Raw genomic sequence first — 26565 nt, forward strand, 5'->3', positions numbered from 1 at the left:
CATTCCAAAGGTGGCCCGCACAGCAGCCTGCAAAAAAACAAAAGGTAAACCTTAAACCAAGCAAAACCAGCCTATACTTAGGATAGTCAACAGCCAACCAAGCCACAACCACCTCACCTTATCAGACTTGCTCATCGGCCCTGTCGGCATGGCACTCCTCTGAGGCTGTTGTGCACCACCTTGCAAAAAAAACCAAAGTCAGAAGAACGCATGCCTGAAGGTACCGCCTTGAAACCTCAGCCTGCCCAGACCGATTCCCAACTTACTCTTACTTTACCTTGGCTTGGGCCGCTCGACCACCCCCGCTCTGGTCATCAGAGCTTGCCACGTCAAGGCAGGCGTAACTCGCCTGACAGAAAAACAAACGACGAGGGATGCTTCCACTTCGCCAACAATACGACACCTCCAAGGAACAGTTCCTTTAACCCAGTAGTCGCAGCTCAACCTTGCCCGAGGTCACCTCCACTAACCGATGGCCCGCTGCGCTCTGCTTTGTACCTTCAGAATAAAAGAAAAAGAGAACCCTATAAGCTAGTCATGAGCCACCGGCCACATCTTCCCTCTGACTCCACTCTCACACCCACCTTCTTACGCTGCTCTGCTCCCCTCCTCCGTTGCTCTGTGGCACACAACTTGTCCCTCTTTGAAAAAAAAACATATTGAACGAGTCACCAAGATGCAGAGCAAGAGCTTAACAATTCCAGAGGTCTCGATTCCATCTAGGAAGACCATCTGGAGTCCAACTACAGCCTGCCATCTTAGAAAAGAAAAGAAAGGGGCCAAACTTTAGGCCCATCACAGTGCAAGACTTAACACCTTAGAGACTCAAATAGCTTCATTACCCCTCAACAGCCCATGCCACACAGCTCCATTGTCTCCGTAAAACACTATCGATGTGGCTGTCCACAGAGCCCACCGATGGCTACTAGAGCCCAGATAACTGTACAACCCTTGCCTAAAGAAATTAAGGCAAATCAACATTTCACCCACAGACTCTTATCGCTGTTCCACCTACCCCTGACCATACATCCCCGGGACAGAGCAGCTCCAAGCCAAACACACCCGTGCACACAAAACACACAACACAGAACACTACCAACAAGGGTGACTCAAAGAGAGAGAAAACTCTCAGCAAGAAGAATGACTCCCAGGACAGGGAGGTGCCATCCGCAAGATGACCTACAGCGTCCAAAACCACGAAGCGAGGAGGCTCTGCGACAGCCTCCAAAGGAGAAGAGGCACAAGTAACAGGCCCGTTACAAGACGGCACTGTCAAAACCAAGAATGATGGATGCGTAAGAAGCCTGTCATCAAGACCTAGGAACATCAAGATGCAGGGAAGAACGCCCAGTCCAAGGCAACACAGCGGCTAGAGAGCAGGAGCTGCCAAAGCAGCCCGGAAGAGCGCCGCAAAAGAGAACCAGCGGGAACCTTCCGGCACCGATCCACGCTTCAGAGCTCCGAGCGCAAGAAGAGAGGCACCCGATTGGCACGGTGCCGATGACTAAGGGCATTCAAGACCCTAGGGACAGGCCCAAAGCGCATGTCCGCTCCCTGAGCGCAAAGACTGACGATGGCGTTGAGAGCCAAGGAAGATCTAAGGCATAGAAGACAGACTACACAAACTACACACCACCACAGACACAGGCTGGAACTGCCCTGCCCGGCACACGCTGGTCTCGTGCTGAAAAGCAACCCGCTCCCTTCATCTGCCCAAACAGGACTGCTCCTGGACAGCCCTGCCCTCCTACTCTAACTTTAAAACCCCTCCCTAGCAATTCCCAGCTCTGTCCCTCCCTCCCAGCCTCTCCCAAAGCCCGGGTCCCTCAACTTAACTTTCAGAGGGCCAAGGCTACGAAGTCCATCCTCCGCAAAAATCACATGGGCTAACTGGGATGATCCAGCAGTCCGCCAGGTTCCTCTTCATCATCTGCAGTGAAGACAAAAAAAACCAAAAAAACCACAGCAACAAAATCAGAAGAGGCATTAAGTAACCCATCAGCCTAACACCAACTACTTACCCAACCCCCCCAGCTTAATCACACACACCACAGTGTTATGCTTACCTGCTCATTCCAGAGTCGACCCTGCAGCCATCATCTCTCATAGTACCTAGAGACAGCAACACACAAAATTAGCATAGCGCTCGCGAGAAGTCACCAGCCCCACGCTCCTCCTCCCTAAGCCACAGCTCACCTCAAATGCTCATCCCATTCCAAAGGTGGCCCGCACAGCGCCTGCAAAACAAAAGGTAAATGCTTAACCGGGCAACCACATAATACTTTGATATCAAACACCAACCTGGCCCACAACCACCTCACCTTCTCAGACTGCTCATCGGCCTGCAGCTTCATCCCTCCGAGGCTGTGTGCGCCACCTGCAAAAACCAAAGCAGAAGATATGTGCTGAGAGGTTGCTTGAAACCTCAGCCTGCCCGGACTGATTCCCAACTTACTCTTCTTTACCATGGCCACTCGACCACCCTACTCAGTCATCAAGAGCTTGCCACATCAAGGCATGCGTACCGCCTGCAAAAAACAAATGACAAGGGATGCTTCCAACTTTGCCAACAATACAACACTTCCAAAGGAAACGTTCCTTTAACCCAGTAGTCACGACTCACCTTGCCCGAGTCACCTCCAGTACCGATGGCCCGCTTCGCTCCTTGCTTCGTACCTTCAAAAAAAAAAAAAAAAGAACCCTATAAGCTAGTCATAGAGCCACCGGCCACATCTTCCCTCTGACTCCACTCACGACACCCACCTTCTTACGCTGCTCCCCTCCCCTCCTCCGTCGCTCTGTGGCACGCAACTTATCCCTCTGCATCTTAAAAAAAACATATTGAACTGAGTCACCAAGATGCAGAGCAAGAGCTTAACAATTCCAGAGGTCTCGATTCCATCTAGGAAGACCATCTGGAGTCCAACTACAGCCTGCCATCTTAGAAAAAAAACAAAAAAAAAACAAAAAAAGACCAAACTTTAGGCCATCACATGCAAGACTTAACACCTTAGAGACTCAAATCTGCTTCATCACCCCTCAACAGCCCATGCCACACAGCTCCAATCATCTCTGTAAAACACTACCAATGTGGCTGTCCACAGAGCCCACGATGGCTACCAGAGCCCAGATAACTGTACAACCCTTGCCTAAACAATTAAGTCAAATCAACCATTCACCCATAGACTCTTATTGCTGTTCCACCTACCCCTGACTCTACATCCCCGGGCAGAGCAGCTCCAAGCCAAACACACCCGTGCACACAAAACACACAACACAGAACACTACCAACAAGGTGACTCAAAGAGAAAGAAAACTCTCAGCAAGAATGACTCCCGGACAGGAGGTGCCATCCGGCAAGATGACCTACAGCGTCCAAAACCACGAAGCGAGGAGGCTCTGCGACAGCCTCAAAGAGAAGAGGCACAAGTAACGGCCCGTTACAAGACGGTACTGTCAAAACCAAGATGATGGATGCGTAAGAAGCCTGTCCATCAAGACCTAGGAACATCAAGATGCAGGGAAGAACGCCCAGTCCAAGGCAACACGCGGCTAGAGAGCGGAGCTGCCAAAGCAGCCCGGAAGAGCGCCGCAAAAGAGAACCAGCGGGAAACTTCTGGCACCGATCCACGCTTCAGAGTCCGAGCACAAGAAGAGAGGCACCCGATTGGCACGGTGCCGATGACTAAGGGCATTCAAGACCCTAGGGATGGCGCCCAAAGCACATGTCGCGCTCCCTGAGCGCAAAGACTGACGGTGGCTTTGAGAGCCCAAGGAAGATGTAAGGCACAGAAGACAGACTACACAAACTACACACCACCACAGACACAAGGCTGGAACTGCCCTGCCCGGCACACGTTGGTCTCATGCTGAAAAGCAACCCGCTCCCTTCACCTGCCCAAACAGGACTTCTCCTGGACAGCCCTGCCCTCCTACTCTAACTTTAAAACCCCTCCCTGCAATTCCCAGCTGTGTCCCTCCCTCCCAGCCTCTCCCAAACCCAGGTCCCTCAACTTAACTTTCAGAGGGCCAAGGGCTACGAATCCATCCTCCACAAAAATCACATGGGCTAACTGGGATGATCCGGCAGCCACCAGGTTCCTCTTCATCATCTGCAGTGAAGTCAAAAAAAAAAAACAACCAAAAAACCCAACAAAATCAGAAGAGGTAGGAAGTAACCCATCACCAACACCAACTACTTTCCCAACCCCCCGCTTAATCACACACACCACAGTGTTATGCTTACCCGCTCATTCCAGAGTCAGACCCTGCAGCCATCATCACTCATGGTACCTGAGACAGCAAGACAAGAAAATGAGCACAGTGCCTGCAAAATCAAAGATAATTGCTTAACCAAGCAACCATGTAGTATTTGATATTCAACACCAACCCAGCCAACAACCACCTCACCTTCTCAAACTCCTCATTGGCCTGCGGCATGGCTCCTCTGAGGCTGTGTGCACCACCTGCAAAAACCAAAGCAGAAGACGCATGCTGAGACACCGCCTGAAAACCTCAGCCTGCCCAGGACCAATTCCCAACTTGCTCTCCTTTACCTTGGCCGCTCGACCACCCCGCTCTGTCATCAAGAGCTTGCCACGTCAAGGCATGCGTACCGCCTGCAGAAAAACAAACAACAAGGGATGCTTCCAACTTTCGCCAACAATACGACACCTCCAAAGGAACAGTTCCTTTAACCCAGTAGTCGCAGCTCACCTTGCCCGAGTCACCTCCAGTACCGATGGCCCGCTTCGCTCCTTGCTTTGTACCTTCAGAATAAAAGAAAAAAAGAACCCTATAAGCTAGTCATAGAGCCACCGGCCACATCTTCCCTCCGACTCCACTCACGGACCCACCTTCTTACGCTGCTCCCCTCCCCTCCTCCGTCGCTCTGTGGCACGCAACTTGTCCCTCTGCATCTGAAAAAAAACATATTGAACGAGTCACCAAGATGCAGAGCAAGAGCTTAACAATTCCAGAGGTCTTGATTCCATCTAGGAAGACCATCTGGAGTCCAACTACAGCCTGCCATTAAAAAAAAGAGGGGCCAAACTTTGAGCCCATCACATGCAAGACTTAACACCTTAGAGACTCAAATCTGCCTCACTACCCCTCAACAGCCCCTGCCACACGGCTCAAATCATCTCCCTAAAACACTATCAGCACAGCTGTCCACACAGCCCGACTATGGCTACTCAATCCCAGATGAGTGTACAACCCTTGCCCTAAATGATTAAGTCATATCAAGATTTCACCCGTAGGACTCCTATTGCTGTTCCACCTACCCCTGACTCTACATCCCCAGGCAGAGCAGCTCCAAGCCAAACACACCCGTGCACACAACACACACAACACAGAACGCTACCAACAAGGTGATTCAAGAGAGAGAAAACTCTCAGCAAGAAGAATGACTCCCAGACAGCAGTCACCATTCCGGCAAGATGACCTAGAAGTGTCTGAAGCAATGAGGCAAGGAGACTCTACAACAGCCCCAAAGAACACTTGTCAAAAGTCACGGCTTGTTATATGATGGCACTGTCAAAACCAAGACGATGGATGCTTAACAAGCCTGTCCTCAAGACCTAGGAACATCAAGATGCAGGGAAGAAGTCCCAGTCAAAGAAGACACAAGGCTAGAGAGCAGAGCCACCAAAGCGGCCTGGAAGAACATCTCAAAAGAGAATGGGCCAGAACAATGCTGACACCGATCCACGCTTTAGAGGTCTGAACGCAAGAAAAGAAGCACCTGATTGGTACCATGCCAACAAGTACGGGCATTCAAGACCCTAGGAACACTGCCCAAAGCACATGCCACGGCTCCCTGAGCGCACAGAGCGGCAAGTACATCGAGACCTGAGGAAGGTCTAAGATGCAGAAGACAGACTACACAAAACTACACATCACCACAGACAGAAGCTGGAACTGCCCTGCCTGGCACACGCTGGTCTCGTGCTGAAAAGCAACCCGCTCCCTTCCCATGCCCAAAGGGCACTGCTCCTGGGCAGCCCTCTCTCCTACACTAACTTTAAAACCCCTCCCAGCAATTCCCAACTTTGTGCCTCCCTCCCAGCCTCTCCACAGGCCTGGTTTCCTCAACTTAACTTTCAGAGGGCCGAGGGTCCGAATCCATCCTCAGCAAAACCCATACAAGGTAAACCAGGATGGTCCTCCAAGCAACACATACGTCTTCATCATCTGCAATAAAAAAACCCCAAACAACAGAACCAGAGAAAAGAGTAAGCATCACATTGGACAATGCCAGTTACTTGCCCAAGTCCCCACTTAATCGCACACACCACAGTGTTACACTTACCCGCACATTCCAGAGTCACACCCTGCGGCCATCATCGCTCATCATACCTAACATACACCAAATTAGCATGGCACTCATGAGAAGTCACCGGCCTCATGCTCCTCCTCCCTAATCCACAGCTCACCTCAAACGCTCATCCAATTCCAAAGGTAGCCCACACAGCACCTACAAAAGAAAAAGGTAAATGTTTAACTAACCAGCCACTTCGCTATTCAACACCTACCCGGCCAACAACCACCTCACCTTCTCAGACTGCTCATCAGCCTGCAGCTTCGCCCCTCCGAGGCTGCGTGTGCCACCTGCAAAAACCAAAGCAGAAGACGCATGCTGAGACACCGCCCGAAACCTCAGCCCGCCCGCACTGATTCCCAGCTCCCACTCCTTTACCTCAGCCACTCACATGCCCTGCCTCTGCCATCGACAGCCTTGCCACATCAAAGCCTGTGTACCACCTGCAAAACACAAGTGACAAGGGATGCTTCCAACTCTGCTAACAATACAACACCTCCAAAGAAATGATTGCTTCAACCCATTACTCACGGCTCACCTTGCCCGAGTCACCTCCGGTGCCGATAGCCCACGTCGTTCCTTGCTTCGCACCTTCAGAATAAAAGAAAAAAAGAACCCCTATGAGCTAGTCATAGAGCCACCGGCCGCATCTTCCCTCCGAACTCCACTCACAGACCCACCTCCTTACGGCACTCCGCTCCCCTCCTCCGTCGCTCTGGGCACAGCATCTTGTCTCTCCGCATCTGAAAAAAAAAACCATATTGAACGAGTCAGCCTGGATGCAGAGCAAGAGCTTAACAACTCCAGAGATCTTGATTCCATCTAGGAATACCAGTACTCCAGCTACAGCCAGCCATTTAAAAAAAACAAAACAAAAAAAACCAGGGCCAAACTTTAAGCCCATCACATGCAAGCCTCAACACCTTAGAGACTGATATCCGCTTCACCACCCCTCAACAACCTCTGCCACATGGCTACAATCATTTCCTGTAAAAAACTCTCAACGTTGCTGTCCACACAGGCCCACCAATGCCTACTCGATCCCAGATGACTGTACAACCCTTGCCTAAACAATTAAGACAAATCAACATTTCACCCACAGACTCTTATCGCTGTTCCAGCTACCCCTGACTCTACATCCCCGGGCAGAGCAGCTCCAAGCCAAACACACCTGTGCACAGACCAACATAACACAGAACAGCTACAGACAAGGTGATTCAAAGTGAGAGAAAACTCTCAGCAAGAAGAATGACTCCCAGACGGGAGGTGCTATCTGGCAAGATGACCTACAGTGTCCAAAATACTGAGGCAAGGAGGCTGTACGGCAGACCCCGAGGAGTCTAACGTAACAGCCTGTTACAAGACAGCACCAGTCAAAACCAAGATGATGGATGTGCAAGAAGCCTGTCATCAAGACCTAAGAACATCAAGATGCGGGGAAGAACTCCCAGTCCGAGAAAATGGATGGCTAGAGAGCAGAGCTGCCGACACAGCCCGGAAGAATGCCGCAAGAGAGGACCGACCGGAACCTGCCGAACCGATCCGATCCTGCTTTAGAGCTGCAAATGCAAGAAGCACTCCATTGGCACTGTGCCGATGAGTAAGGGCATTCGAGACCCTAGGGATGGCGCCTAAAGGGCATGCCATGCTCCCCTGGCGCAAAGCGCAATAAGGACATTGAGACCCGAGGAAGGTCTAAGGCACAGAAGACAGACTACACAAACTGTGCACCACCACAGACACAGGCTGGAACTGCCCTGCCCACGCTGGTCTCACGCTGAAAAGCGACCCGCTCCCTTCGCCTGCCCTAAAGGGGACTGCTCCTGGACAGCCCTCTCTCCTGCGCTAACTTTAAAACCCCTCCCTGCAATTCCCAGCTTCGTCCCTTCCTCCCAGCCTCTCCCCAGCCCTGGTCCCTCAACTTAGCTTTCAGAGGGACATGGGTCTGAATCTATCCTCCACAAAAACCACATGGGCTAACTTGGATGTTCCTCAAGGTGACACATTGGTCTTCAACATCTGCAATGAAACAAACAACAAAAACAAACCAGAAAAAGGAGTAAGCATCCTGCCGGCCAACGTCCAACTACTTCCCCAACTCCCCCGCTCCTCACAAGCGCCACCGCATTACACTTACACGCTCATTGCAGAGTCGGACCCTGCAGCCGTCGTCACTCATGGTACCAAGACACACCAAATTAGCATGGCGCTCATGAGAGGCATTGGCCCCACGCTCCTCCTCGCTAATCCACAGCTCACCTCAAACGCTCATCCAATTCAAAGATAGCCCACACAGCGCCTCCAAAACAGAAGGCAAATGCTTAACCGAGCAGCCCCATAATACTTTTCTATTCAACACTGACCTGGCCAACAACCGCCTCACCTTCTCAGGACTGCTTGTCGGCATGCAGCTCTGCAGGAGCACCATATAGCAGACTTCACAGTACATAAAGGGTACCTATAAGAAACCTGCAGAGGGACTTTTTACAAGGGAGTACAACAATAGGACAAGGCGGTAACGACTTCAGTCGTAAAGACAGTACATTTAGTTTAGGTGTTAGGAAGAAGTTTCTCACTATAGGTGGCAAGGCACTGGAACGGGTTGCCCAGAGAACCTGCGGATGCTCCCTCCCTGGAAGCATTCAAGGCCAGGTCAGATGGGGCTTTGAGCAACCTGATCTCCCGGAAGGTGTCCCTACCCATTGCTGGGGGGGTTGGAACCAGAGGATCTTCATGGTCCCTTCCAACCCAAACCATTCTATGATTCTATGACATACAAACCCAACTGCAAAACTCATCTGAGAAAGCCTGGTGAACCCTCCTCCCTTTCCCCACCAGTCCCAAAACTTTAGAAACCCCTTTTCTTCTCCTCAACTGTCAGGAAAGGAACCCCACTGCTTCCTGACACCTCCTGCCCTCGATGTGCACCCCTGAACCCCCTTCAGTGGCTACTCAGGAGCCGCTCTTCTGAGCCACATGCCAAATTCTGGGGGCACCTCCTAACCTACAACTCCCCAGAGACTCTGAGCTCTGCCACGTGCCCACAAAATGAAGTTAAGTCCTAAGGTTTGTAATCTACGAGGGGCCTGCCACAAGCTGCAAAGGTTCTAAGGACAACATGGCATTCTGTGAGCAATGAGGAAAGGCAACGAGGCATCTCAGACCCTGAAAGGCACTGTGCCTCACGGCCCTTCCGCTTTCTTCAGAAATGCTAAAACTCCATATACAGATGCATACAAGACACTCACCCTAACCCCGGCTAAACAATGTCACCATCAGTCCTGTTAAGAGAGATATCAGCAGCTTACACAGTATACAGCAGAACCGGTGAAAAAAACAAGGTTCTGTTTTCAATAATGTTGGGAATTCCAGGAAAACACAAAGCAAGAATAATAAAAAAAAACCCCAAACAATGTATACTATTAAACCAGTCTTCCACCCCTGAACACTCAAAACAAAATTACTGACCTGAAAAAAAGAAAGAGAGAAAAAAAAAGCTGCATACAAGTGTTACTTTCTACCACATATGCTGCTGAACCCTGAAGCTCTTACCTCAGACAGATACCTCTTCCCAAAGGGCTGGGCCAGCTCAAAAGCTGCAAAGGACTCAAGAAAGAGCTGAGCACCAACACCAGAGAAACCCAGGAGCACATTAAGCTTCCTTAGCAGAGGCTGTGGCTCAAATACCCCGAGCCTCCGCCCACCACCCTTAGCGCAATCACCTGGGAAAGGGGAAGGGCAAACCACCAGAAGTTATAAAGTCAGCTGGAGGAGCAGCAGCACTGTTCTTACCAGCCTTAAACTTACAGCAAGTGAGACCCTGAAGAGAGAAAGCGACCCTTATTGGCATTGATGATACCTGCTCCTGTACTACAGCTACAGCTATTGCGTAAGCAACGTGACCAGGTAAGGAGTTAAACTTAATTTTTCTGAGGCATAGACAGAAAAAGATACGTATGTCTCTAAACTAGGTAGGAAACTAGCTCGTTAAATGCAATAACAACATAGTTATTAAAATCACATCAATCAGCGGCGAGGCCAGCAGACGCAACGTTAAGATGGCGGCTAAGCACTAGATTGAGGTGGACTGGGAGGTTCCCGAGGCCCAGAAGCCCCGGGGAAGAGCAGAGGGACCGTGCAGAGCCGGCAGCTCTCGCGAGAGAGGCTGACGCGGCGTGGGCGTTGCCAGGGGCAACCGCGGAAGATTTAACTGGCCCTGAGGAGCGCCAGCCACCGAGAGCATGGCAGAAAGGGTGTGGTGTGGCAGTTTGTAAGGCAGTTCGTGCAGGTAGGGCGCAGCCCCCCCGCCCTTCCCAGCTCGAGAAGGCTACTGAAGCGGTGGGCATTGGCCTCAGAAGGAGACCCCGATATGGCTGCCACTCAGCTGAAATCCATTGCTAGGAAAAACATGGCGACGCAGACAGAGCTCCCATGTAAATGTGCAGCTGTCCAGGTCTCTGGCTGCAGGGAGTGCCTGAGTCTATCACTGATGACGGAGGGCAGCGGGGACACCTCTTGTGTGAGATGTGACCAGGTAGCTGATCTGCTCAGCCTGGTGGCAGAGCTGAAGGAGGAAGTGGAAAGGTTGAGGAGTATCAGGGAGCGTGAGAGGGAGATAGATTGGTGGACCCACACCCTACCATCCCTGAGGCAGAGGCAGCGGATGGAGGCTCCACAAGAAGCGGAGGTTCCCCTGCCCCCTTGCCACCAGGCAGGAGGGGACCTACGAGATGGAGGGGAATGGATACAGGTCCCTGCTCGGGGAGGCCTCCCTCACCTTCCCAGTTGCCCCTACGCAACAGGTATGGGGCTCTGGAACTTGAGGACCAGGTCAATGAAGATCAGGGTGTAGGTGAATCCCTATCCAGGGAGGTGCCTAGGCTCAGTCGGGCAGCCCCACGCATTCTCACAGCCTCTGAAAAAAGAAAAAGGAGGGTAATTGTTGTAGGCGATTCCCTTCTAAGGGGGACAGAGGGCCCGATATACAGTCCTGACCCATCCCGAAGGAAAGTCCGCTGCCTCCCTGGGTCCAGGTAAAAGACTTTACCAGAGAACTCCTGAGTCTGGTTCGGACCTCTGATTATTACCCATTGCTGGTTGTGCAGGTTGGCAGTGATGAGATTGCAGGGAGAAATCCAAAGGCAATCAAAAGGCACTTCAGGGCACTGGGGCGATTCGTGGAAGGAGCACAAGTAGTGTTTTCCCTCAATCCCTTAGTGGCAGGGAAATATACTGAAAGGAACAGGAAAACATACCTGGTTAATATGTGGCTCAGAGGCTGGTGCCGTCAGTGGCATTTAGGGTTATTTGATCATGGAGAGGTTTACACAGCACCGGGATTGTTAGCAACAGATGATATCCAACTATCTCAAAAGGGTAAAAGAATCCTCGCTGGTGAAACAGTGGGACTCATAGAGACCCTGGTGGGAGAAGCAGCCGGATGTTTACCTTTCCGGAAAGAGGCTCTGACGAGGACGAGCGCCATGAGAAGTTCTGTCTCGGGGAAAGCACAGATCCCCAGTGCTGTTGTGCCTGCAGATAGGGCGCCAAGGGAAGGTGACAAGCAGCAACAGCTTTCAGGGCCTGGACCTTCCTTGTGGGAGCAGGAGGCGGACGTTTGCCTTTCCGGAAAGAGACTCTGCCGAGTCCGAGCGCCATGAGATGTTGCGTCTCTGGGAAAGCACAGATGCCCAGTGTTGTTGTGCCTGTAGATAGGGCGCCAAGGGAAGGTGAAGAGCAGCAACAGCTTTCAGAGCTGGGCCCTTCCTTCTGGGAGCAGGAGGCGGACGTTTGCCTTTCCGGAAAGAGGCTCTGCTGAGGACGAGCAGCCATGAGATGTTCTGTCTCTGGGAAAGCATAGATAGCCAGTGCTGTTGTGCCTGTAGATAGGGTTCCAAGGGAAGGTGAAGAGCAGCAACAGCTTTCAGGGCCTGGACCTTCCTTGTGGGAGCAGGAGGCGGACCTTTGCCTTTCCGGAAAGAGGCTCTGCTGAGGACGAGCGCCATGAGTTGTTACGTCTCTGGGAAAGCACAGATCCCCAGTGCTGTTGTGCCTCTTGATAGGGGGACAAGGGAAGGTGAAGAGCAGCAACAGCTTTCAGAGCTGGGCCCTTCCTTGTGGGAGCAGGAGCCGGACGTTTGCCTTTCCAGAAAGAGGCTCTGCCGAGGACGAGCGCCATGAGATGTTCCGTCTCTGGGAAAGCACAGATCCCCAGTGCTGTTGTGCCTGTAGATAGGGCGCCAAGGGAAGGTGAAGAGCAGCAACAGCTTTCAGGGCCTGGACCTTCCTTGTGGGAGCAGGAGGCGGATATTTGCCTTTGCGGAAAGAGGCTCTGCCGAGGACGAGCGCCATGAGATGTTCCGTCTCTGGGAAAGCACAGATCCCCAGTGCTGTTGTGCCTGTAGATAGGGCGCCAAGGGAAGGTGAAGAGCAGCAACAGCTTTCAGGGCCTGGACCTTCCTTGTGGGAGCAGGAGGCGGACGTTTGCCTTTCCGGAAAGAGGCTCTGCCTGAGGACGAGCTGCCATGAGATGTTGCGTCTCTGGGAAAGCACTGATCCCACGTGTTGTTGTGCCTGTAGATAGGGGGACAAGGGAAGGTGAAGAGCAGCAACAGCTTTCAGGGCTGGGCCCTTCCTTGTGGGAGCAGGAGCCGGACGTTTGCCTTTCCGGAAAGAGGCTCTGCCGAGGACGAGCGCCATGAGATGTTGCGTCTCTGGGAAAGCACTGATCCCAGTGTTGTTGTGCCTGTAGATAGGGCGCCAAGGGAAGGTGAAGAGCAGCAACAGCTTTCAGGGCCTGGACCTTCCTTGTGGGAGCAGGAGCCGGACGTTTGCCTTTGCCGGAAAGAGGCTCTGCCGAGGACGAGCGCCATGAGATGTTCTGTCTCTGGGAAAGCACTGATCCCCAGTGTTGTTGTGCCTGTAGATAGGGCGCCAAGGGAAGGTGAAGAGCAGCAACAGCTTTCAGGGCCTGGACCTTCCTTGTGGGAGCAGGAGCCGGACGTTTGCCTTTCCGGAAAGAGGCTCTGCCGAGGACGAGCGCCATGAGATGTTCGTCTCTGGGAAAGCACTGATTGCCAGTGTTGTTGTGCCTGTAGATAGGGCGCCAAGGGAAGGTGAAGAGCAGCAAGAGCTTTCAGGGCCTGGACCTTTCCTTGTGGGAGCAGGAGCCGGACGTTTGCCTTTGCGGAAAGAGGCTCTGCCGAGGACGAGCGCCATGAGATGTTCGTCTCTGGGAAAGCACTGATCCGCCAGTGTTGTTGTGCCTGTAGATAGGGCGCCAAGGGAAGGTGAAGAGCAGCAACAGCTTTCAGGGCCTGGACCTTCCTTGTGGGAGCAGGAGCCGGACGTTTGCCTTTGCCGGAAAGAGGCTCTGCCGAGGACGAGCGCCATGAGATGTTCTGTCTCTGGGAAAAGCACTGATCCGCCAGTGTCTGTTGTGCCTGTAGATAGGGCGCCAAGGGAAGGTGAAGAGCAGCAACAGCTTTCAGGGCCTGGACCTTCCTTGTGGGAGCAGGAGGCCGGACGTTTGCCTTTCCGGAAAGAGGCTCTGCCGAGGACGAGCGCCATGAGATGTTCTGTCTCTGGGAAAGCACTGATCCCCAGTGTTGTTGTGCCTGTAGATAGGGCGCCAAGGGAAGGTGAAGAGCAGCAACAGCTTTCAGGGCCTGGACCTTCCTTGTGGGAGCAGGAGCCGGACGTTTGCCTTTGCGGAAAGAGGCTCTGCCGAGGACGAGCGCCATGAGATGTTCTGTCTCTGGGAAAGCACTGATCCCCAGTGTTGTTGTGCCTGTAGATAGGGCGCCAAGGGAAGGTGAAGAGCAGCAACAGCTTTCAGGGCCTGGACCTTCCTTGTGGGAGCAGGAGCCGGACGTTTGCCTTTCCGGAAAGAGGCTCTGCCGAGGACGAGCGCCATGAGATGTTCTGTCTCTGGGAAAGCACTGACTGCCCAGTGTTGTTGTGCCTGTAGATAGGGCGCCAAGGGAAGGTGAAGAGCAGCAACAGCTTTCAGGGCCTGGACCTTCCTTGTGGGAGCAGGAGCCGGACGTTTGCCTTTGCGGAAAGAGGCTCTGCCGAGGACGAGCGCCATGAGATGTTCTGTCTCTGGGAAAGCACTGACTGCCAGTGTTGTTGTGCCTGTAGATAGGGCGCCAAGGGAAGGTGAAGAGCAGCAACAGCTTTCAGGGCCTGGACCTTCCTTGTGGGAGCAGGAGCCGGACGTTTGCCTTTGCGGAAAGAGGCTCTGCCGAGGACGAGCGCCATGAGATGTTCTGTCTCTGGGAAAGCACTGACTGCCAGTGTTGTTGTGCCTGTAGATAGGGCGCCAAGGGAAGGTGAAGAGCAGCAACAGCTTTCAGGGCCTGGACCTTCCTTGTGGGAGCAGGAGGCCGGACGTTTGCCTTTCCGGAAAGAGGCTCTGCCGAGGACGAGCGCCATGAGATGTTCTGTCTCTGGGAAAGCACTGATCGCCAGTGTTGTTGTGCCTGTAGATAGGGCGCCAAGGGAAGGTGAAGAGCAGCAACAGCTTTCAGGGCCTGGACCTTCCTTGTGGGAGCAGGAGCCGGACGTTTGCCTTTCCGGAAAGAGGCTCTGCCGAGGACGAGCGCCATGAGATGTTCCGTCTCTGGGAAAGCACTGATCCCCAGTGTTGTTGTGCCTGTAGATAGGGCGCCAAGGGAAGGTGAAGAGCAGCAACAGCTTTCAGGGCCTGGACCTTCCTTGTGGGAGCAGGAGCCGGACGTTTGCCTTTCCGGAAAGAGGCTCTGCCGAGGACGAGCGCCATGAGATGTTCCGTCTCTGGGAAAGCACTGATCCCAGTGTTGTTGTGCCTGTAGATAGGGCGCCAAGGGAAGGTGAAGAGCAGCAACAGCTTTCAGGGCCTGGACCTTCCTTGTGGGAGCAGGAGCCGGACGTTTGCCTTTGCGGAAAGAGGCTCTGCCGAGGACGAGCGCCATGAGATGTTCCTGTCTCTGGGAAAGCACTGATCCCCAGTGTTGTTGTGCCTGTAGATAGGGCGCCAAGGGAAGGTGAAGAGCAGCAACAGCTTTCAGGGCCTGGACCTTCCTTGTGGGAGCAGGAGGCCGGACGTTTGCCTTTCCGGAAAGAGGCTCTGCCGAGGACGAGCGCCATGAGATGTTCCTGTCTCTGGGAAAGCACTGATCCCCAGTGTTGTTGTGCCTGTAGATAGGGCGCCAAGGGAAGGTGAAGAGCAGCAACAGCTTTCAGGGCCTGGACCTTCCTTGTGGGAGCAGGAGGCGGACGTTTGCCTTTGCGGAAAGAGGCTCTGCCGAGGACGAGCGCCATGAGATGTTCTGTCTCTGGGAAAGCACTGATCCCCAGTGTTGTTGTGCCTGTAGATAGGGCGCCAAGGGAAGGTGAAGAGCAGCAACAGCTTTCAGGGCCTGGACCTTCCTTGTGGGAGCAGGAGGCGGACGTTTGCCTTTGCGGAAAGAGGCTCTGCCGAGGACGAGCGCCATGAGATGTTCTGTCTCTGGGAAAGCACTGACTCCCAGTGTTGTTGTGCCTGTAGATAGGGCGCCAAGGGAAGGTGAAGAGCAGCAACAGCTTTCAGGGCCTGGACCTTCCTTGTGGGAGCAGGAGGCGGACGTTTGCCTTTGCGGAAAGAGGCTCTGCCGAGGACGAGCGCCATGAGATGTTCTGTCTCTGGGAAAGCACTGACTGCCAGTGTTGTTGTGCCTGTAGATAGGGCGCCAAGGGAAGGTGAAGAGCAGCAACAGCTTTCAGGGCCTGGACCTTCCTTGTGGGAGCAGGAGGCCGGACGTTTGCCTTTCCGGAAAGAGGCTCTGCCGAGGACGAGCGCCATGAGATGTTCTGTCTCTGGGAAAGCACTGATCCCCAGTGTTGTTGTGCCTGTAGATAGGGCGCCAAGGGAAGGTGAAGAGCAGCAACAGCTTTCAGGGCCTGGACCTTCCTTGTGGGAGCAGGAGGCCGGACGTTTGCCTTTCCGGAAAGAGGCTCTGCCGAGGACGAGCGCCATGAGATGTTCCGTCTCTGGGAAAGCACTGATCCCCAGTGTTGTTGTGCCTGTAGATAGGGCGCCAAGGGAAGGTGAAGAGCAGCAACAGCTTTCAGGGCCTGGACCTTCCTTGTCGGGAGCAGGAGCCGGACGTTTGCCTTTCCGGAAAGAGGCTCTGCCGAGGACGAGCGCCATGAGATGTTCTGTCTCTGGGAAAGCACTGACTCCCCAGTGTTGTTGTGCCTGTAGATAGGGCGCCAAGGGAAGGTGAAGAGCAGCAACAGCTTTCAGGGCCTGGACCTTCCTTGTGGGAGCAGGAGCCGGACGTTTGCCTTTCCGGAAAGAGGCTCTGCCGAGGACGAGCGCCATGAGATGTTCTGTCTCTGGGAAAGCACTGATCCCAGTGTTGTTGTGCCTGTAGATAGGGCGCCAAGGGAAGGTGAAGAGCAGCAACAGCTTTCAGGGCCTGGACCTTCCTTGTGGGAGCAGGAGCCGGACGTTTGCCTTTCCGGAAAGAGGCTCTGCCGAGGACGAGCGCCATGAGATGTTTCCGTCTCTGGGAAAGCACTGATCCCCAGTGTTGTTGTGCCTGTAGATAGGGCGCCAAGGGAAGGTGAAGAGCAGCAACAGCTTTCAGGGCCTGGACCTTCCTTGTGGGAGCAGGAGGCCGGACGTTTGCCTTTCCGGAAAGAGGCTCTGCCGAGGACGAGCGCCATGAGGTGTTCTGTCTCTGGGAAAGCACTGACTGCCAGTGTTGTTGTGCCTGTAGATAGGGCGCCAAGGGAAGGTGAAGAGCAGCAACAGCTTTCAGGGCCTGGACCTTCCTTGTGGGAGCAGGAGGCGGACGTTTGCCTTTCCGGAAAGAGGCTCTGCCGAGGACGAGCGCCATGAGATGTTCTGTCTCTGGGAAAGCACTGACTGCCAGTGTTGTTGTGCCTGTAGATAGGGCGCCAAGGGAAGGTGAAGAGCAGCAACAGCTTTCAGGGCCTGGACCTTCCTTGTGGGAGCAGGAGGCGGACGTTTGCCTTTGCGGAAAGAGGCTCTGCCGAGGACGAGCGCCATGAGATGTTCTGTCTCTGGGAAAGCACTGATCCCCAGTGTTGTTGTGCCTGTAGATAGGGCGCCAAGGGAAGGTGAAGAGCAGCAACAGCTTTCAGGGCCTGGACCTTCCTTGTGGGAGCAGGAGGCGGACGTTTGCCTTTGCGGAAAGAGGCTCTGCCGAGGACGAGCGCCATGAGATGTTCTGTCTCTGGGAAAGCACTGACTGCCCAGTGTTGTTGTGCCTGTAGATAGGGCGCCAAGGGAAGGTGAAGAGCAGCAACAGCTTTCAGGGCCTGGACCTTCCTTGTGGGAGCAGGAGGCGGACGTTTGCCTTTGCGGAAAGAGGCTCTGCCGAGGACGAGCGCCATGAGATGTTCTGTCTCTGGGAAAGCACTGATCCCCAGTGTTGTTGTGCCTGTAGATAGGGCGCCAAGGGAAGGTGAAGAGCAGCAACAGCTTTCAGGGCCTGGACCTTCCTTGTGGGAGCAGGAGCCGGACGTTTGCCTTTCCGGAAAGAGGCTCTGCCGAGGACGAGCGCCATGAGATGTTCTGTCTCTGGGAAAGCACTGACTCCCAGTGTTGTTGTGCCTGTAGATAGGGCGCCAAGGGAAGGTGAAGAGCAGCAACAGCTTTCAGGGCCTGGACCTTCCTTGTCGGGAGCAGGAGCCGGACGTTTGCCTTTCCGGAAAGAGGCTCTGCCGAGGACGAGCGCCATGAGATGTTCCGTCTCTGGGAAAGCACATGATCCCCAGTGTTGTTGTGCCTGTAGATAGGGCGCCAAGGGAAGGTGAAGAGCAGCAACAGCTTTCAGGGCCTGGACCTTCCTTGTGGGAGCAGGAGCCGGACGTTTGCCTTTCCGGAAAGAGGCTCTGCCGAGGACGAGCGCCATGAGATGTTCTGTCTCTGGGAAAGCACTGATCCCCAGTGTTGTTGTGCCTGTAGATAGGGCGCCAAGGGAAGGTGAAGAGCAGCAACAGCTTTCAGGGCCTGGACCTTCCTTGTGGGAGCAGGAGGCCGGACGTTTGCCTTTCCGGAAAGAGGCTCTGCCGAGGACGAGCGCCATGAGATGTTCTGTCTCTGGGAAAGCACTGATCCCCAGTGTTGTTGTGCCTGTAGATAGGGCGCCAAGGGAAGGTGAAGAGCAGCAACAGCTTTCAGGGCCTGGACCTTCCTTGTGGGAGCAGGAGCCGGACGTTTGCCTTTGCCGGAAAGAGGCTCTGCCGAGGACGAGCGCCATGAGATGTTCTGTCTCTGGGAAAGCACTGATCCCCAGTGTTGTTGTGCCTGTAGATAGGGCGCCAAGGGAAGGTGAAGAGCAGCAACAGCTTTCAGGGCCTGGACCTTCCTTGTGGGAGCAGGAGCCGGACGTTTGCCTTTGCGGAAAGAGGCTCTGCCGAGGACGAGCGCCATGAGATGTTCTGTCTCTGGGAAAGCACTGACTGCCAGTGTTGTTGTGCCTGTAGATAGGGCGCCAAGGGAAGGTGAAGAGCAGCAACAGCTTTCAGGGCCTGGACCTTCCTTGTGGGAGCAGGAGGCGGACGTTTGCCTTTGCCGGAAAGAGGCTCTGCCGAGGACGAGCGCCATGAGATGTTCTGTCTCTGGGAAAGCACTGACTGCCCAGTGTTGTTGTGCCTGTAGATAGGGCGCCAAGGGAAGGTGAAGAGCAGCAACAGCTTTCAGGGCCTGGACCTTCCTTGTGGGAGCAGGAGCCGGACGTTTGCCTTTGCGGAAAGAGGCTCTGCCGAGGACGAGCGCCATGAGATGTTCCGTCTCTGGGAAAGCACTGATCCCCAGTGTTGTTGTGCCTGTAGATAGGGCGCCAAGGGAAGGTGAAGAGCAGCAACAGCTTTCAGGGCCTGGACCTTCCTTGTGGGAGCAGGAGCCGGACGTTTGCCTTTCCGGAAAGAGGCTCTGCCGAGGACGAGCGCCATGAGATGTTCCGTCTCTGGGAAAGCACTGATCCCCAGTGCTGTTGTGCCTGTAGATAGGGCGCCAAGGGAAGGTGAAGAGCAGCAACAGCTTTCAGGGCCTGGACCTTCCTTGTGGGAGCAGGAGCCGGACGTTTGCCTTTCCGGAAAGAGGCTCTGCCGAGGACGAGCGCCATGAGATGTTCGTCTCTGGGAAAGCACTGATCCCCAGTGTTGTTGTGCCTGTAGATAGGGCGCCAAGGGAAGGTGAAGAGCAGCAACAGCTTTCAGGGCCTGGACCTTCCTTGTGGGAGCAGGAGCCGGACGTTTGCCTTTCCGGAAAGAGGCTCTGCCGAGGACGAGCGCCATGAGATGTTCCTGTCTCTGGGAAAGCACTGACTCGCCAGTGTTGTTGTGCCTGTAGATAGGGCGCCAAGGGAAGGTGAAGAGCAGCAACAGCTTTCAGGGCCTGGACCTTCCTTGTGGGAGCAGGAGCCGGACGTTTGCCTTTCCGGAAAGAGGCTCTGCCGAGGACGAGCGCCATGAGATGTTCTGTCTCTGGGAAAGCACTGATCCCCAGTGTTGTTGTGCCTGTAGATAGGGCGCCAAGGGAAGGTGAAGAGCAGCAACAGCTTTCAGGGCCTGGACCTTCCTTGTGGGAGCAGGAGCCGGACGTTTGCCTTTCCGGAAAGAGGCTCTGCCGAGGACGAGCGCCATGAGATGTTCTGTCTCTGGGAAAGCACTGATCCCCAGTGTTGTTGTGCCTGTAGATAGGGCGCCAAGGGAAGGTGAAGAGCAGCAACAGCTTTCAGGGCCTGGACCTTCCTTGTGGGAGCAGGAGGCGGACGTTTGCCTTTGCGGAAAGAGGCTCTGCCGAGGACGAGCGCCATGAGATGTTCTGTCTCTGGGAAAGCACTGATGCCCAGTGTTGTTGTGCCTGTAGATAGGGCGCCAAGGGAAGGTGAAGAGCAGCAACAGCTTTCAGGGCCTGGACCTTCCTTGTGGGAGCAGGAGGCGGACGTTTGCCTTTGCGGAAAGAGGCTCTGCCGAGGACGAGCGCCATGAGATGTTCTGTCTCTGGGAAAGCACTGATCCCCAGTGTTGTTGTGCCTGTAGATAGGGCGCCAAGGGAAGGTGAAGAGCAGCAACAGCTTTCAGGGCCTGGACCTTCCTTGTGGGAGCAGGAGCCGGACGTTTGCCTTTGCGGAAAGAGGCTCTGCCGAGGACGAGCGCCATGAGATGTTCTGTCTCTGGGAAAGCACTGATCCCCAGTGTTGTTGTGCCTGTAGATAGGGCGCCAAGGGAAGGTGAAGAGCAGCAACAGCTTTCAGGGCCTGGACCTTCCTTGTGGGAGCAGGAGCCGGACGTTTGCCTTTCCGGAAAGAGGCTCTGCCGAGGACGAGCGCCATGAGATGTTCCGTCTCTGGGAAAGCACTGATCCCCAGTGTTGTTGTGCCTGTAGATAGGGCGCCAAGGGAAGGTGAAGAGCAGCAACAGCTTTCAGGGCCTGGACCTTCCTTGTGGGAGCAGGAGCCGGACGTTTGCCTTTGCGGAAAGAGGCTCTGCCGAGGACGAGCGCCATGAGATGTTCTGTCTCTGGGAAAGCACTGATCGCCAGTGTTGTTGTGCCTGTAGATAGGGCGCCAAGGGAAGGTGAAGAGCAGCAACAGCTTTCAGGGCCTGGACCTTCCTTGTGGGAGCAGGAGGCCGGACGTTTGCCTTTCCGGAAAGAGGCTCTGCCGAGGACGAGCGCCATGAGATGTTCTGTCTCTGGGAAAGCACTGATCCCCAGTGTTGTTGTGCCTGTAGATAGGGCGCCAAGGGAAGGTGAAGAGCAGCAACAGCTTTCAGGGCCTGGACCTTCCTTGTGGGAGCAGGAGCCGGACGTTTGCCTTTGCCGGAAAGAGGCTCTGCCGAGGACGAGCGCCATGAGATGTTCTGTCTCTGGGAAAGCACTGATCCCCAGTGTTGTTGTGCCTGTAGATAGGGCGCCAAGGGAAGGTGAAGAGCAGCAACAGCTTTCAGGGCCTGGACCTTCCTTGTGGGAGCAGGAGCCGGACGTTTGCCTTTCCGGAAAGAGGCTCTGCCGAGGACGAGCGCCATGAGATGTTCTGTCTCTGGGAAAGCACTGATCCCCAGTGTTGTTGTGCCTGTAGATAGGGCGCCAAGGGAAGGTGAAGAGCAGCAACAGCTTTCAGGGCCTGGACCTTCCTTGTGGGAGCAGGAGGCCGGACGTTTGCCTTTCCGGAAAGAGGCTCTGCCGAGGACGAGCGCCATGAGATGTTCTGTCTCTGGGAAAGCACTGATCCCAGTGTTGTTGTGCCTGTAGATAGGGCGCCAAGGGAAGGTGAAGAGCAGCAACAGCTTTCAGGGCCTGGACCTTCCTTGTGGGAGCAGGAGCCGGACGTTTGCCTTTCCGGAAAGAGGCTCTGCCGAGGACGAGCGCCATGAGATGTTCCGTCTCTGGGAAAGCACTGATCCCCAGTGTTGTTGTGCCTGTAGATAGGGCGCCAAGGGAAGGTGAAGAGCAGCAACAGCTTTCAGGGCCTGGACCTTCCTTGTGGGAGCAGGAGCCGGACGTTTGCCTTTCCGGAAAGAGGCTCTGCCGAGGACGAGCGCCATGAGATGTTCCTGTCTCTGGGAAAGCACTGATGCCCAGTGTTGTTGTGCCTGTAGATAGGGCGCCAAGGGAAGGTGAAGAGCAGCAACAGCTTTCAGGGCCTGGACCTTCCTTGTGGGAGCAGGAGCCGGACGTTTGCCTTTCCGGAAAGAGGCTCTGCCGAGGACGAGCGCCATGAGATGTTCTGTCTCTGGGAAAGCACTGATCCCAGTGTTGTTGTGCCTGTAGATAGGGCGCCAAGGGAAGGTGAAGAGCAGCAACAGCTTTCAGGGCCTGGACCTTCCTTGTGGGAGCAGGAGCCGGACGTTTGCCTTTCCGGAAAGAGGCTCTGCCGAGGACGAGCGCCATGAGATGTTCCTGTCTCTGGGAAAGCACTGATCCCCAGTGTTGTTGTGCCTGTAGATAGGGCGCCAAGGGAAGGTGAAGAGCAGCAACAGCTTTCAGGGCCTGGACCTTCCTTGTGGGAGCAGGAGCCGGACGTTTGCCTTTCCGGAAAGAGGCTCTGCCGAGGACGAGCGCCATGAGATGTTCCGTCTCTGGGAAAGCACTGATCCCCAGTGTTGTTGTGCCTGTAGATAGGGCGCCAAGGGAAGGTGAAGAGCAGCAACAGCTTTCAGGGCCTGGACCTTCCTTGTGGGAGCAGGAGGCCGGACGTTTGCCTTTGCGGAAAGAGGCTCTGCCGAGGACGAGCGCCATGAGATGTTCTGTCTCTGGGAAAGCACTGATCGCCAGTGTTGTTGTGCCTGTAGATAGGGCGCCAAGGGAAGGTGAAGAGCAGCAACAGCTTTCAGGGCCTGGACCTTCCTTGTGGGAGCAGGAGCCGGACGTTTGCCTTTGCCGGAAAGAGGCTCTGCCGAGGACGAGCGCCATGAGATGTTCTGTCTCTGGGAAAGCACTGATCCCCAGTGTTGTTGTGCCTGTAGATAGGGCGCCAAGGGAAGGTGAAGAGCAGCAACAGCTTTCAGGGCCTGGACCTTCCTTGTGGGAGCAGGAGCCGGACGTTTGCCTTTGCGGAAAGAGGCTCTGCCGAGGACGAGCGCCATGAGATGTTCGTCTCTGGGAAAGCACTGATCCCCAGTGTTGTTGTGCCTGTAGATAGGGCGCCAAGGGAAGGTGAAGAGCAGCAACAGCTTTCAGGGCCTGGACCTTCCTTGTGGGAGCAGGAGGCGGACGTTTGCCTTTCCGGAAAGAGGCTCTGCCGAGGACGAGCGCCATGAGATGTTCCGTCTCTGGGAAAGCACTGATCCCCAGTGTTGTTGTGCCTGTAGATAGGGCGCCAAGGGAAGGTGAAGAGCAGCAACAGCTTTCAGGGCCTGGACCTTCCTTGTGGGAGCAGGAGCCGGACGTTTGCCTTTCCGGAAAGAGGCTCTGCCGAGGACGAGCGCCATGAGATGTTCGTCTCTGGGAAAGCACTGATCCCCAGTGTTGTTGTGCCTGTAGATAGGGCGCCAAGGGAAGGTGAAGAGCAGCAACAGCTTTCAGGGCCTGGACCTTCCTTGTGGGAGCAGGAGCGGACGTTTGCCTTTCCGGAAAGAGGCTCTGCCGAGGACGAGCGCCATGAGATGTTCTGTCTCTGGGAAAGCACTGACTGCCCAGTGTTGTTGTGCCTGTAGATAGGGCGCCAAGGGAAGGTGAAGAGCAGCAACAGCTTTCAGGGCCTGGACCTTCCTTGTGGGAGCAGGAGCCGGACGTTTGCCTTTCCGGAAAGAGGCTCTGCCGAGGACGAGCGCCATGAGATGTTCCGTCTCTGGGAAAGCACTGATCGCCAGTGTTGTTGTGCCTGTAGATAGGGCGCCAAGGGAAGGTGAAGAGCAGCAACAGCTTTCAGGGCCTGGACCTTCCTTGTGGGAGCAGGAGCCGGACGTTTGCCTTTCCGGAAAGAGGCTCTGCCGAGGACGAGCGCCATGAGATGTTCCGTCTCTGGGAAAGCACTGATCCCCAGTGTTGTTGTGCCTGTAGATAGGGCGCCAAGGGAAGGTGAAGAGCAGCAACAGCTTTCAGGGCCTGGACCTTCCTTGTGGGAGCAGGAGGCGGACGTTTGCCTTTCCGGAAAGAGGCTCTGCCGAGGACGAGCGCCATGAGATGTTCCGTCTCTGGGAAAGCACTGATCCCCAGTGTTGTTGTGCCTGTAGATAGGGCGCCAAGGGAAGGTGAAGAGCAGCAACAGCTTTCAGGGCTGGGCCCTTCCTTGTCGGAGCAGGAGCCGGACGTTTGCCTTTCCGGAAAGAGGCTCTGCCGAGGACGAGCGCCATGAGATTGTTCCGTCTCTGGGAAAGCACTGATCCCCAGTGTTGTTGTGCCTGTAGATAGGGCGCCAAGGGAAGGTGAAGAGCAGCAACAGCTTTCAGGGCCTGGACCTTCCTTGTGGGAGCAGGAGCCGGACGTTTGCCTTTCCGGAAAGAGGCTCTGCCGAGGACGAGCGCCATGAGATGTTCGTCTCTGGGAAAGCACTGATCCCCAGTGTCTGTTGTGCCTGTAGATAGGGCGCCAAGGGAAGGTGAAGAGCAGCAACAGCTTTCAGGGCCTGGACCTTCCTTGTGGGAGCAGGAGCCGGACGTTTGCCTTTCCGGAAAGAGGCTCTGCCGAGGACGAGCGCCATGAGATGTTCGTCTCTGGGAAAGCACATGATCCCCAGTGTGTTGTGCCTGTAGATAGGGCGCCAAGGGAAGGTGAAGAGCAGCAACAGCTTTCAGGGCCTGGACCTTCCTTGTGGGAGCAGGAGCGGACGTTTGCCTTTCCGGAAAGAGGCTCTGCCGAGGACGAGCGCCATGAGATGTTCTGTCTCTGGGAAAGCACTGACTGCCCAGTGTTGTTGTGCCTGTAGATAGGGCGCCAAGGGAAGGTGAAGAGCAGCAACAGCTTTCAGGGCCTGGACCTTCCTTGTGGGAGCAGGAGCCGGACGTTTGCCTTTGCGGAAAGAGGCTCTGCCGAGGACGAGCGCCATGAGATGTTCTGTCTCTGGGAAAGCACTGAATGCCCAGTGTTGTTGTGCCTGTAGATAGGGCGCCAAGGGAAGGTGTGAAGAGCAGCCAACAGCTTTCAGGGCCTGGACCTTCCTTGTGGGAGCAGGAGCCGGACGTTTGCCTTTTCCGGAAAGAGGCTCTGCCGAGGACGAGCGCCATGAGATGTTCGTCTCTGGGAAAGCACTGACTGCCAGTGTTGTTGTGCCTGTAGATAGGGCGCCAAGGGAAGGTGAAGAGCAGCAACAGCTTTCAGGGCCTGGACCTTCCTTGTGGGAGCAGGAGCCGGACGTTTGCCTTTGCCGGAAAGAGGCTCTGCCGAGGACGAGCGCCATGAGAGGTTCTGTCTCTGGGAAAGCACTGACTGCCAGTGTTGTTGTGCCTGTAGATAGGGCGCCAAGGGAAGGTGAAGAGCAGCAACAGCTTTTCAGGGCCTGGACCTTCCTTGTGGGAGCAGGAGCCGGACGTTTGCCTTTCCGGAAAGAGGCTCTGCCGAGGACGAGCGCCATGAGATGTTCCTGTCTCTGGGAAAGCACTGACTGCCCCAGTGTTGTTGTGCCTGTAGATAGGGCGCCAAGGGAAGGTGAAGAGCAGCAAACAGCTTTCAGGGCCTGGACCCTTCCTTGTGGGAGCAGGAGCGGACGTTTTGCCTTTCCGGAAAGAGGCTCTGCCGAGGACGAGCGCCATGAGATGTTCCTGTCTCTGGGAAAGCACTGATCGCCAGTGTTGTTGTGCCTGTAGATAGGGCGCCAAGGGAAGGTGAAGAGCAGCAACAGCTTTCAGGGCCTGGACCTTCCTTGTGGGAGCAGGAGGCGGACGTTTGCCTTTGCGGAAAAGGCTCTGCCGAGGACGAGCGCCATGAGATGTTCTGTCTCTGGGAAAGCACTGACTGCCAGTGTTGTTGTGCCTGTAGATAGGGCGCCAAGGGAAGGTGAAGAGCAGCAACAGCTTTCAGGGCCTGGACCTTCCTTGTGGGAGCAGGGAGGCGGACGTTTGGCCTTTCCGGAAAGAGGCTCTGCCGAGGACGAGCACCATGAGATGTTCTGTCTCTGGGAAAAGCACTGATCCCCAGTGTTGTTGTGCCTGTAGATAGGGCGCCAAGGGAAGGTGAAGAGCAGCAACAGCTTTCAGGGCCTGGACCTTCCTTGTGGGAGCAGGAGCCGGACGTTGCCTTTGCGGAAAGAGGCTCTGCCGAGGACGAGCGCATGAGATGTTCTGTCTCTGGGAAAGCACTGACTGCCAGTGTTGTTGTGCCTGTAGATAGGGCGCCAAGGGAAGGTGAAGAGCAGCAACAGCTTTCAGGGCCTGGACCTTCCTTGTGGGAGCAGGAGGCCGGACGTTTTGCCTTTTCCGGAAAGAGGCTCTGCCGAGGACGAGCCCATGAGTGTTCCCTGTTGCTGGGAAAGCACTGAATGCCCACATGTTTGTTGTTTGCCCTGTATTGATTTAGGGGTCCAATTTGGCGTAAGGTGAACGAGCCTTATGCCATAGTTTCCGCTTTCATTCATGTGGCCCGGCATCCATTCTTTTCTTATGGGGCAGGAGTCTTGTGATTCCTCTCCTCCTGTTTGTCCTTTCAGATAACCGAGGCTCTTGCCTTTGAGGACTGGCGCGCCACTTGAGATTGTTCTCGCCCTGATGGGACAAGCTTTTTCCCCTCATTATTCCGACTGCTTACACGTGTTGTTGTGTCTGTTGATTTTTAGTGGCCGCCCAAGGGAAGGTGTTTCCATAGAAGC

At 54.9% G+C, this 26565-nt stretch overlaps 4 long non-coding RNA genes across 5 annotated transcripts; all 4 read right to left on the reverse strand.

Annotated features, from left to right (window-relative positions):
• Positions 1 to 2290: 2290 nt before the first annotated feature.
• LOC121233144 lies at positions 2291 to 2829 on the reverse strand. Its single transcript, XR_005931942.1, has 3 exons — positions 2764 to 2829; positions 2547 to 2676; positions 2291 to 2301 (listed from the first exon to the last, which is right to left on the reverse strand). It is a non-coding gene; the product is annotated as an uncharacterized LOC121233144 (long non-coding RNA).
• Positions 2830 to 3821: 992 nt separating this feature from the next.
• On the reverse strand, positions 3822 to 8712 carry LOC121233143. Its single transcript, XR_005931941.1, has 3 exons — positions 8582 to 8712; positions 4247 to 4293; positions 3822 to 4112 (listed from the first exon to the last, which is right to left on the reverse strand). It is a non-coding gene; the product is annotated as an uncharacterized LOC121233143 (long non-coding RNA).
• On the reverse strand, positions 4413 to 8304 carry LOC121233142. Its single transcript, XR_005931940.1, has 4 exons — positions 8294 to 8304; positions 4857 to 4919; positions 4717 to 4769; positions 4413 to 4619 (listed from the first exon to the last, which is right to left on the reverse strand). It is a non-coding gene; the product is annotated as an uncharacterized LOC121233142 (long non-coding RNA).
• LOC115338412 lies at positions 6369 to 7304 on the reverse strand. 2 transcript variants are annotated; one of them, XR_003922392.2, is made up of 5 exons: positions 7003 to 7304; positions 6861 to 6913; positions 6701 to 6765; positions 6557 to 6612; positions 6369 to 6478 (listed from the first exon to the last, which is right to left on the reverse strand). It is a non-coding gene; the product is annotated as an uncharacterized LOC115338412 (long non-coding RNA). The 2 variants fall into 2 exon arrangements; XR_005931938.1 differs by lacking the exon at positions 6701 to 6765.
• Positions 8713 to 26565: the final 17853 nt, after the last annotated feature.

The sequence above is a fragment of the Aquila chrysaetos genome, unplaced genomic scaffold, assembly GCF_900496995.4.
Source record: "Aquila chrysaetos chrysaetos unplaced genomic scaffold, bAquChr1.4, whole genome shotgun sequence".
NCBI classification, from domain to species: domain Eukaryota; kingdom Metazoa; phylum Chordata; class Aves; order Accipitriformes; family Accipitridae; genus Aquila; species Aquila chrysaetos.